Genomic DNA, 13,196 nt, shown 5'->3' on the forward strand with positions numbered 1-13,196 from the left:
GAAACCTGTTGTTATTTTTCTAGTGCTTCATCATCTTGTATTGCAGTGGTAGCTGTTTCTATGTTTTCCCCTCATACCATGTTTTCCATTGTCTAAATAAAAGTAAGTTCTCTTGAAAAAGTGAATAATTACAAAGTAAATAATTGTTTCTTCCATTACATTACCTCTGTTAAATAATTCTTGCAATAAAAAAAAGAGCTTCTGAAATGCAAATTATGCAGATTAATTATTTACTCCTATTATGGATTGAAAAAAGTATCTGCTGCTAATTTAAGTTTTTAAGACAAATTCATATGCAAACTTCAGGTACAAGAGTGAAAACTGAACTTGAACAGATATCCCCACACTACTGGGACAGAGGGGCACTATTCCATTCTCACATTGCAGGAGGTATATTCTATACATGGAAATGTGACATGGTAGGCCCTTGCTCTGTCACACTTAAAAAAATGTTAAACCTCATCCTTCCTATTATGAGGTGTCCTGCCAAACTATTTGTGGAGTGAAAGTAAAGACTTTCGGCATGTTATTATTACTATTTTGCACTTCTGTAGCAGCAAGCTTTGACTTCTATTTTGTGAGCGTCTTTACAATATTTGATATTCTTCAGGTGAATGTTCTGATGGAGTCACTGGTGAGCAACTGCTTCGCAGCACCAAAAAAATGGTTTCTCATTTAGTCACTTGTTAATACCAAGAGTTTCAATTTTAGAAGGAAATTCTGATTGACTAAGATATTTTCAGGAATTGAGACCATCTCTCTTTGGTTTTTTTTCTTCACTTATTACTTCATTGATATATTTGGATTAGACTGGAAGATCATGACCACTTGTGCAAGTAAACCTCTTGAGTAAAACAGTATTATCAGGAATAAAAAAGTAAAGTGGAAGGCCTTGTTTCAAAGTTTCTGGAAGATAAAACTGTCAAAACTTTTTTGATTTTGCAAAGGAAGCATGGTCTGATCCTTTTTCTATCATATTCCTCTCTTACAGATTGATTCATATGGCCTGTAATACCTGCACCTTGTAGTGATCATTTTTATTCCACCTTTGAGATGTGAAGGCTTAGATTTCTCAGGCTTTAACAGGAATTCAATCCAATCTAATAACCTCTGAAAAGAATTTTGAGGCTGTTACTCTGTTGCAGAGGTTGCAAAGAGGGATGCACTATTCATAGTTTGTACATAGATGTACAAACTGTGCACACCTGATGCTGAGGAACACTGTGTATTAGGTAGGCATCACACCAAATATGTTTTTGCTTCTTTGTATAAGATCATAAGAACAGATTTGGAATTAGATTTTCCAAAAATCTACATAAGTTACCGCAACACTCCTATCTACTATATGGAAGATATTTAGTATGTTGAACACGTACTTGTTATTACTTAAGGTAAAATAAATCAGAAACTTTGATGTATGAAATCTACACTCCTCTGATCTATTTAGTGGGCTGACACGAAGGGCTGAGCTAGCAGTATGGGTCCCTTAGGATCCTCAGATGGAACAGAGATTTTTTTATGTTGCTCTAATTTACTCTTAGAGCCAGTTTGGCCTCCTGCCAGTCTGGAATAGAAAGAAGAGAGGGGTGATGATCTCTTTTCTTGTCTTTCCTCATCCATGCAATGTTGCATGGCCCCAGCTGTGCTGAATTAATGTCTGGGACAGTTTATCATTTCAAACCTTTTTTACCTCCCATGAAAGGTTTTAGAAGATAAAGTAGTTCTACCTAGGAGCTGGCTGCAAGAGAGTGAAACACCTAGAGAGTGAACAGGATCAGTTCTGTGCAGAGAAGCCAGACTCAGCAGGAGGTTGTGCTGTGGATGTGAGAGGTGTTAACTATGCATCATCACCCCTAGCTGCTCAGGGTTTCTGGGGGTGTATGGATCCTGAGTGTTGTGAGAGTGCTGTCAGATGTCTCCCCTGGTCCTGTGAGGATTATCTGAGCCTCTGAGGCCAGCAGCAGCAGCAGCAGCTCTGCTCACACTTCTCAAAGTGGCTAAAGTGAGGTGGGAACCAGGAGTCTACCCTTGGGAAGGCCTAATCTTCCTGAAGAATTCCTGTTGGTCCCCAGGGGGGACTTTGTCAGGACAAGCCCCAGGGGAGAGCCCAGTCCCTCTCATGAGGAGGGTGCATGCAGAGGAGCAAACAAACAAGACACAGACATGTCTATGGGCAGTGGACAGGATGAAACAGGGATGCAAGGACCAAGTGTCTGTATTGCACCAACATCAGCATCCAGGTGCTTCCTGTGGCTCTCCAGCCAGAGGCTGGTCCTGCCTGACAGGAGCACCTTGGACATCCTCTCAAAGTGCACTGGTTGGGCTGGTTTCACCCAAAGGGAAGGCAGTTCTCATGCTCAGAAACTGCTCTGGTCTGTGTCCCAAAGCTCAGCATGGGGAGAGGGCTGGAAGATCAGTTTCAGAAGTGCACTCCTGTTTTAGACTGAGAGTGGTGTAGATGCAGCCTGTGACAGTTCCCTGTTTATATTGACATTGCATTGTATAATATTTTACACTTTAGAAGGTTTCACTTAATTCACTAGGATTACTCAGGATTTAAAGCATGATTCACTGTTGCAAAATGTAAGACATATGGATTGCTTCCCTTGCCAAATGCAAAATTTTTGGTTCAAGAATTCTAAAATAGTTTTTCTTTACACAATCTCTATGGCTACTGAAACACACAAGGTATGCTGTATCATTTCTAGATGCAAGCTGCCCTTTTTGGGGAGCAGTGAATAGAGAGGAAAAGGCTTCTGAAGAAATTCATCTATGTGATGGTAATGCTGGAAGAAAATTAACCTCGTGTGGTGCAGTGGTCCAAGAGCTGCTGTAATATTGGGCACAGAGAAATGGATGTGTCAGGAAGGAGAGCAGAGTCTGAACAATCTCTGCTTGGCACTGGGGGTGTGCTGTCTGCTAAAGCAGTCCCATTCAATTATCTGCTCTTCAGGAAGGATGATGGAGGAGCTACAGAGTACCGATAAAGACAAAAGGATTGTCTTATTTTTAAAGAAGTGATCCATTTAACTTATCAATGAAGTAACTCAGCTCTCTGGAAGAGTGAACAGGAAGGAAAAGAGCTATCAGAGAACTTTTCAGTCAATCCCACAAACACAGGAAGATTACAGCTCAAAGTTACAGGCAAGAAGCAGGTTTTTAAGGAAATCAACCAGTGAAGCAGCTGGTGGGGATGTCCTTTGACTAGAATCTTAAAGCAAGCACAACTACTGAGCCTCAAAAGGCAGCAAGAAGTCCTAAGGTTTGACATGATATGCTTAGAGCAAACCATCACAATGGTATTTCTAGCAAACCTTTGAGCGCAGACCTCTGAGAAGCCAAAGTGTGATTGGCTAAATGTTTACCTATTGGTTATTTGATACACATTTTCATGGAACATGCTCTTAATACCCTAAAAACAAAGAAGTTTTACTTTGCCACCCCAACTTGCACCTGTGTTACTTCTGCAGGTGTGTGGAAAGTGGACGTGTTTCTATTTTTAACAAACATTTAAAACAACATTAAACATTTAAAACAAGGTTGTTTTTTGTTGTTTTTTTTTATAAAACAAACACTTTCTCTAAAGTTTTTGGCTTAGGGTTTTTTTCATATTCCAAAAGTTTTTCCTAGAGCTTTATTTAAGAAAGAGAAGAAACCAAGGATAATCTCCAAACCTCTTGCCCTAGCAGTAAACCAAACTATTACACAGGCTATGAATCAGGCCTGCCTTTCAGCCCTAATTTCTATATGGCTGCAGTTGACCTGGTACAGTTCAGAGGCTCTCTTCATGAGGCCAGTGCTCTACATGGGCACAAATGAAAATGCACTAGAGGGAGAAGAGACTCGGTTCATTTTTGATTATTAAATTAAAAATAAAGAACTAGGAGATGTTTAAAAGACATTATTATTATGACATGTGTATTATGATAAGGAAAATGAAATAAAAATTAATATTTAATTTTTAAAAAGATACTTCTTAATTCCACGCTTTGGCCAGCTATGTTTAAAAACTGGATATTCAAACTAAGACATTCAGGTAGAAAATCAATTTTTAGTTTCTGTCTTGTTCCTCTTAAAACCAAAAGTGAGTTTGCCACTACTTCCTTGGGAACATAATAAGACCCTTAATTTTCAATACCTTATAACTACTGGAAAAAAACTGTATGCAGTAGGGATGAATGCACCCCTAGTGATTAATGTTTTGTGGGGTGCTTTTGTTTTGTTTTGGAGTTTTTGTTGTTTGTTAGGTTTTTTGGGGTGGTTTTTTTGTGTGTGTGTGGTTTGTTTTTTGTTGGTTGTTGTTGTTTTCTGTTGCAGTTCCTAAGTAAGACAGAAAATTATTTGAAAGACTAAGCAGCAAGGGAGAAACAGGTTCAATAAATCAGTACAAACCTTCATTACAACAAAAAACTATTCTTTCATTCTTTACCAGGCCAACTCTCCTTACTCTCAATTCAACGATCCTTCCTTCCTTCCTTCCGCCACTTCCGCCACTTCCGCCACTTCCTTCCGCCACTTCCTTCCGCCACTTCCTTCCCTCCTTTTTCCCTCCCACCACAGATCCTTCTTTTCCTTGAATCCTGCAGTGCTGGGTTTTTCCTCCCTGATTTCAGCAGTTCCTTTGATGTTTGTATCAGGAACATAAGTTAGGGGGGATCATGGGAATGAGGCAGTTCCTCAGTGTCTCTTGGCCATCTCCCTTCAATATCTTCCTAATGTCACTAAGTTTAACTATGCATTTTGAGACTTCCAAATTCAGATTTGACAGCTTGGGCTTCAAACTATAGCTTCCTCTGCATTGTGTCATGGTAAATTTGTGACTGGCAATATTTCACAGGCTGCAGTTGCTCATGATTTTTCTGTGTAATTTGCTCTATGTAGGCTGTTGGCTTTTTTTTCTTTCTTTTTTCTTGATTAAGAGGGAAAATATTTAAAAAACATAACTGATTACATTGTTTAGTGTTTTCTTACTAGGATCTTCTTTTATTTTCAAGACTCTAAATGTTTCATTTTCGTTAAATTAAAATTTGCAATGAAGGATGAAAAACTGTGAGTCAGCTTGGAATATTTTGAATAATTTACATTAAATTCCTCATTCTAAAATATTGCTTTACTTACCCTTAGAGTGGAATTAACATGTCAAACCTAAGCTTAAGGTTTAAGTTTAGCTTAACCTTTTTTTGTATTCGTGTGGGTTTTATGACTTTTTTTAAATTAAGGCTACTAACCATCTAATGCTATCTACCTTATCTAAAATAAATCTCTAACTCTGTCAGCCATGAAAGACTGGAGAAAACATAACTGAGATATGCAAGGTGAGCCCAAAATTTTCATAAATATAAAAAAAAAAAGTGGAACTGAAAGTACACTTGCATTTATAGTTATTAAATTTACTATGTTTCTTCCTTTTTTTAAAGAAAAACTCTGAATTGAATATAAACATTTCTACATTATCAAAAATTAAATGCTTTTGAAATAAAGATTATGTGGAAAACCAACATTTTTACAAGAGTTCTAGTGTAATGCTATTTGCAATTTCTTCTTCAGTTAGTTTTTCAATCAAGTTTTCCATGTCTGTATATTAATGATTTTAGATCAGTCCCTCTGTGGTAAGAGTAGAAGTGCCTTTACATATTTACCATGGCATATTTGTACATTTGTTCACTTGCTTCCCTACTAGAGCATAAAGGGGCAAGATACTGAAATTATCCTGACCAACATGCAAACCAACATGCAAAGGATTTTTACAACACAGGGATCCCATCAGGTTAAAGAGATACCACCTAAAATGGTGTCTAATTTCGGCATTAATTGTTCACAGTATCAGCTTCAAGATTAGGGGAGAGAGCCTGTAATTTTTCAAGCTGATTGCTCTGTACTTTCCAGACAGAGAAAACACTGGCTAGGCCTTTTTTTTTTCAGTCTTTTGGACTCTCAGTTCTACATTTTCTAGTCCCTCCAGATGAACTTGGGCTTGCTTGGGAGTAAGAGCAGCTGCAAGATTTTCAGATACCACAGAATTTCCGTAACAGTCTATGTTTGCACTCATCAGTGTTTATGTTTACTTTTGTAAGAGTAATGAGTAGTCCAGCTAGAAAGATTTATCTGCAAGCCAGAGCCATGTGAGCATTTGCAACTGGAGTGTGGTTGCTGAAATAATATAATTACTTTTTACCCCTTCCATTTGCCCAGTGCCAGGAGAAGCAAACCAGCTTGTGTTCTATAAGGATCAGCTTCCATGGAAGATTCCTGATGGCTTGCAAAGGCACCAATTGCCTGAATCTTTCTGATGGGGTGATTGTTAACTTTGGTGTTATCTTCTCTTACTAAGTCTACAGATTTGCTGCAAACCAACAAAGCAATCATCAGATTTATCAGCCAAAACAATCCCATGAAATTACTTATTTTCCAGTAGTGTGTGAGGGCTCAGAACCTAAGTGTATTTTTGTGTGTGTGTATTTGCAGGAGAAACACACAGACACAATATACAAACATGCTTCATTTAAAGCACACACACCCTGGACCTCACACATTAGCCTTTACCCTCACAAAGACCCCACTGAATTCACCAGAACCAAGGTGCCAGCAGTCCTTTGCTGCATCCTGTCAGTTCAATGAGAACAGCTGTGCTGTCCCAGATGCACTGAAAGATGTCTTTGTTTAGTGCTGTACCAGGATCCTCATTATCCTCATTAACACCCATCCAGTTGTGGCCATATACTCTTTACTTCTCAGCAGTAACCAGAACTCAAAGCTTGGGATTAATCTGTGCTCAGTCCCTGACTACCCAAACCTAGGAACAGAGCAACAATGATTTCTCCATGTTTTTACTTCTTTTTGAGAGTAGCAAATTAGTTTTATCTTGAGGTTTCTGGTTTTTTTCTTGGAAGACATTGTAGTGACAGAATTGTAGAGAAGCCAATTTCCCTTCTGATTTCTAAAATAAAGGCAGCTAGCAACAGGACAAAAGGAATGGCCTTAAGCAGTGCCAGGGGATTTTCAGGCTGGATATCAGAAAGAATTTCTTCAGAGAAAGGGTTGTTAATCTTTGGAATGGGCTACCCAGGGAAGTGGTGGAGTCACCATCTGTGGCAGCATTCAAGAAATGACTGGACATGGTAGTCAGTGCCATGGTCTGGTTGACAAAGCGGTGGTGAGTCAAAGGTTGGATTCTGTGACCTTGAAGGTCTTTTCCCACCTTTTAATTCTAATGGTTCTATGCTTCTGAAACTAAAGCCCTGCTCTGCAGGTTGGCCTGAGGTCAGCCATGGAGGTGTTTGTGACCAGCCATCAAGGGCCTGAGCTCATGCAGCAACACAATGCCCCTCTCAGAAAAAGTGCTATCCTACTCATCCCTCAAAGGCATGTCCAAGCAAAAGTGAACAAGTTCTTGCCTAGAACTAACTAGAATGGGGAACTAGAATGGTTGCATGTTTAGTTTTCTTATTAAGTGTCATTTTAAATAAAACTTTCATGATGTAGAGGTAGCTGCAGCAGTATGCCTTCCCTTAAACAAGGGATAAAATAAACTGAGTTTGGGTAAGGTACAAGAATTTATGATGATATAAAATAGTTTAAAGTATCATGTTCCTCATGAATGTAATTAAGGCAATGTGGTTTTCCTAAGGTGGATCAATCTGAAACGACTTCTGAGAGACAGCAAAGAGAAATGGTATCCCAGGCTCTCCCTTCCCTTTTCCATGCATCAGAAATGCTTCAAATCATAGGAAGCATGTCCAGAAAAGAATTGCAGTGCAGCAGAGCACTGCTACAGCCATTGGAGTTATTCCCATTTACAGCAGCCAAGGGGCTTGCCCTTGTTTTCTTTCTGCAGAATATGCAAAGCAAATTTCAGATCTTTATTATGAAGCTGTGGACAGATTTCAGGCTTGATGTTTTGCCTGGAGATGGTTCCAGTGTATGAAAGAATGAATGAGAGAGAAAAGGGCATCTTGTAAGTGATACCTAATTTGCTTTTCCACCCTCTAAACTGAATTTTGCATTTTTTTTTAATTTTGCAGTGAATGTAAGCATTTCCTTTGCGTGATTGTATTGCTCATTAAATGGGTTACTAATATTGAGTAACGCTGTCAATAAAAAAAGATCCTTAAAATGCTTATAATTATCTCTACAATTAGTGTCCCTTTAAAGAGAGTATTTACATCATCCATCAACAGATCAGTTAAGCACTTTCAGTACACTTTACTTGCATTTGGCAGAACAATTTCTTTGCAGAAGTACACCAATGAGTGGGAGCTACTGCAGCAGCAAATAAAGTAGAAAGAAATGTTTGTGGATTTTTTCCCCCTAGGGTTTATAAAGGAAGAAAAAAAACTTCAGTTTGGTCAGAAAGACCTCACTTGCCTAACTCACACAAGCTGCCTTTCTGTTTTAAACCACAAGCCTTTACAGCTGTGAAAAGAGTGTGAGCTCAAAAAGGAAAACAGTAAGTCCATTAGGTTCAAAATTCTGTGTATAGTCATTCCCCCAATTTCTGAAATTTTAGGGTTGAGTTCTGGCTTTGTTAAACTCATGGTAAAATTACCACAGGCAGGAATACAATTTTAATCTTTGTTCTAATTAATGACATTTGGCATATTACAGAATGTATAAGATTTCATGACAACACAGACACAAAAGGTAATAAAAAAGTAAAATTAAATGAACTTACCCAAGTAAAACTAGAGCTTCACAAGTGTTTATCTTAAGAAAAACAGTACATTTTTCCCCCTAAAATGGTGGACAAAGTCACAAGTAAATGTGACGTGCATAAACTTTGCCAATGAGGTCTTTAAAATCAGGGTTAATTACATTTTTTTGTCTGCATTTTTGTTTTAAGATTTATCTTTCTTTCCTTCTCTGTTTAGGAGTCTGCAAGCTTACTACAGACAAAAAATATTTCATTTCCTTTGTGAGAAGGATGTATAGCTTCTGAATAATTTATATTGTATTCATAAGATAATTCATAAATGTTGGTGCTTCTCCCCTCCCCCAGATCTGAACACTGCCCAGATTAATAATTCGTTCATCCTTCTGATCCAGCTGAACTAAGGTGAGGGTATTATCTTACACAGAAAGTGGCAAATGCACACAACAATATTTTTCTGGCCATTGTTAGAACATGGCCTTGGTCAGGACATTCTGCTGGTGACTCACTCAGATGAAAGCAGGGTGTGTGTGGTGTGAGTCCGTGGGCAGTCACTGTGGAAGAGCATGGCATGAGCAAACATTTGGGAAAAACTTATAGAAGCATAGACTCAACTCTGTAATAGACTCAGCTCACTCATGTGGATGGGATCTTTTAGTTCTCAGCAAACATGATCTGGATTTTAGTGGCACTTGTGATCTCCCTGCATGTGGAACAGGCAAGGAAATTGAGCTGCTGTGGGATGAAGTGGACAGGAATGGAGTGATGGTCAAGGTGCCACAGGCAGCTGCAGTCCCAGGGCTGGAAGAAGCCCCTGCAGCAGAAGGCAGATGGACAGGAGAGGGTGGATGGGATGGGAGCAGGTCCACAGCTGCATCTCAGGGCTGTAGCCCACCCTGCTCGAGGAGAGGATGGGGGCACAGTGCTGGTTCAGCCTGGAGAAGGGGAGACCCTATGGCTCCCTGCAAACAAACACCTGGTGGAGAGGAGGAGGAGGAGGAGGAGGAGGAAGCGTTGTCCCAGCTTTGCACTGAGCCCAATTCTGCACAAGGGCTGGGACAGATGATCCCCTTTCCACACAAACTGCTGGAGTCCATGGTTCCAAGTTCACAGGCTGACTCTGCTGGAGCCCTGAGACAGGGCAAGAGCAGCAGCTTTATTCCAACAGGATGTCCTCAAGAGCCTAATTTGAGGCTCTTATGTGATGGGAAAATGTTTTACTTTGCCTTAAGAGTCTGCCGAAAGGCAAAACCATCCTACACATGCCATAGGGGAAGGCAAGAGTTCACCACTTCCAACAACAATAAAAAAGGAGAATGTTTCTTTAGAAATCTGAGCATGATTTTAATGGACTAATATTAATCAGCCAGGATTGAAAATGATGGTCAAATTATAAATAGAGCTGAAAGGCACAGCATACAAAAACACAGTTATATTTGCATTATAAATTTTGTATAAATAGAAAGAAAAATACTCCCTGAATTTTTTCAGGCTCAAATTCCAGTTGCTGTGAAACCTGTGAACATGAAACCTGTTCTTTCTCTTGTTATTTTTGATTCCTAAGCCAATGAAGCCTTGGTTAAGACCAGCCACCTCTTCCAGTGCCAGCTCCTCCCTCTGCAGCCATTGCAGCCCTAGAACTGCTCTCTTGCTTTGAGGAGAGAGATCAAGAACAAGTCCAATGTTTCTATATGCAATCTGTCCCTTCCCATGCTAAAATCTAGTGTGAGATCATTAACAAGAGGTTCCTGTGGAGATTTTGGGGTCCAGCATGGCCACAGCTGCCTGGAGGAATATGTCATTTGATTAAACTTCTAAGTGTCCCTTTTCCAGCCTGTCCTCACCTGTGTGCAAGCTGCAACAGCTCAGATCCCCTGGTAGCTTGCAGGCAGCCACCATGACTAACAGGAAGACCCTGATGTTGCTGTTCTCTGCAGCCCTTCACACCAGAAGAATTTGTAGTCTGCTTGCTACTTGATTAGCCTCTGAAAAAAATTGAAAATATTTTGGCAGCACTGCCACAAAAATGCAACCTTCACACCAGAAGAACTTGCAGTCTGCTTGTTACTTGATTAGCCTCTGAAAAAAATTGAAAATATTTTGGTAGCACTGCCAGAGCTGTCCTGGACAGCAGGAACCTGTCTGGAGCTGGGTGGCTCTGGAGGAAGCCCTCAGGGTGCCCTGGTGTTGAGCACAAAGGGGTTTGGCTGTGGCAAGCAGCTGGTACTGGGCTTCTCACTTCTGGGTGAAACCTCAGGGTGCTGACAGCAGCAGATGTTGCGGCTTTTACTTCAGTGAGAACCAGTCGGGATCCAGAGGCTTTGGTGAAAATGTACTTGAGCTCACAGAAAGCTTCTCTTACATCTGGGAGGTTTCTTACTCCAACAGGTTGTGAACTAAATGGTCTGGATTGTAAATTTATTTGTCAGCCCGAAATAAGAGTATTCTGACTTGAACTGGACAAGAGGGAAATGTGCTATCCATCAGATCACAATGAAACAGAGCATCTTTTCCCTGAATTTTGCATTGATTAAGCCACACTAAAGGGTACAGTTATACACTTACTGCTCCTTGCTCTTCCCATCACCATTGTCACCCTTTCTTGCTTAATTTGTTCACGGTGGGGGCATCAAATCCAATTTTCTTACACACTCAAACATATGGATTCAAGATGTGGGCTGGTCTTAGAGAAGGATATTGTGTTTTTACTTTCTCTAAAACTGAATAAGCAATTGTCACAATCCAAGTTATTGTGCTGAATTACGAAAAAAAATAAGATCATAAAATGGAAGAATGTGTATGGGTGGCAAAGCTAGGCACTCCATAAATGTGCAGAGCAAGAATATGCTTATTAAATAGGCATCAGAGAATTAGAGGAAACTATTTCAGTTTACATTCAAGACTATAATGGGATTGTTTATAGGGCCCAAAAGAACTTCCCAAGCATTAACACATGCAGTATGAGATGCAGAGGTGGTAGAATCTGTATAAAGGTGAACAGACATGTAAAACCAGAATAACTTGTTAGCATTTACATTGTTGCTGCCTTCAGGCTATGGCAACTATTTCACCCACCTTTTAGAAAGTCATTCAGCATTTTTTTGCAGTGGGGTGGATTAAAAGACAACATTTTTTTAAGGCCAGGGAACAATGTCAATGAAAAATCAAGCTAATCTTGTGCTACTCTTTTAGATTAATGAGGGGCACATGGGAGAACCCTACAGAAAAAAAAGATACTGTTACTAATAATGCATTACGAAAGGAGGAGGTGAAAGTTTCATTTATGTTCTTTTTCCTTGTCTTTAAGGGCAAATATCAGATGACATATTTACCTCTGGAACTGTACATTTGTGTTGTAGTGACAAATCATCTCTTACTACTCTTTCCTAGGTGACTCCTCAGAGTCTCCAGACTTCTGGACAAAGAAGAGGAGGAAATTATGGCAGCAGGAAAATCTATGCAAATAAATCCTCAGTAATGAGAGGGAAGTTGAGTTTCACACTGTTTGATTTTGACTTTTAACTTGATTACTGAAAAATACTCAGGAGAAAATGTATCTGTCTTTCTTCAGGGCAGAAAAGGTTCAAAGTGAACATGTGAGGTCTCCAATGGCTCCTCAAGCAAAGTTATAAGAAAATTAGATTTCCTGGTAGCTTAAAGGTAAAAAGAAAAACAGAAAAAAATCCCATCCTCTTACACATTTTATCATGCACTTAACCTTCCTCTTAAATTATTGAGAAACATGCCAATTAAGACTTTATCTTCTAAAACACTCTTATCTAGATGTTTCAAACAAACATAGATTTGGATGGGCATTCATCCATGTTTTTATTACTTTCTTCCTCAAATTAGGAAGTGCTATACATTCTCACAAGCCATAACAAAAGGTCCATTTGCTGTGGGATTAGCTTTCAGTGGGGACACACACTGTGGTATGTCACTACTACCAAAAAAATGTCTGTTTTAAAGCAAGGAAACCAGGATGCATTACTGTCCTGCTCTAAAATATAGTGCCAAATAGAATTTTTACCGTCCTGTACCTCAAGGCTAGCACTGAACTTTACAGCAAGAGGTGTCTTCATCCAAGCATTTTAGGATAAAACCAAGAAAGATTAGTTTACTTGAAGGTTTTACCAGAATGGGGGAAGGGAAGAAAAAAAAAACTCTTTAGTTATAGGAAAAACAAAATAATTCTTGTTGAGAATGGTGAGATCTAAGGTAGATTGGAAGCGGAGGGAAAAGAAATGTTCTGTCACTTGCCTCTCCCTGTACACCACTACCTCTTGAGTCTAATGATCACAGAATCTCAGAATCATTTAGGTTGGAAAGAACCTCCAAGATCATCAAGTCCAACCTTTGACTGATCTCCACCTTATCAACTAAACCACAGCTCTAACTCCCACATCCAGCTGTTTCTGGAACTTTTCAAGGGAGGGTGACCTGGCCACCTCTCTGGGCAGCCTGTTTAAATTTTTAACAACCCTTTCAGTAAAGGAATTCTTCCTGATGTCCAGTCTAATGATGTACCCACTTAATGGATTCTGTAATT

Source organism: Zonotrichia leucophrys, chromosome 1, assembly GCF_028769735.1.
Source record: "Zonotrichia leucophrys gambelii isolate GWCS_2022_RI chromosome 1, RI_Zleu_2.0, whole genome shotgun sequence".
NCBI classification, from domain to species: domain Eukaryota; kingdom Metazoa; phylum Chordata; class Aves; order Passeriformes; family Passerellidae; genus Zonotrichia; species Zonotrichia leucophrys.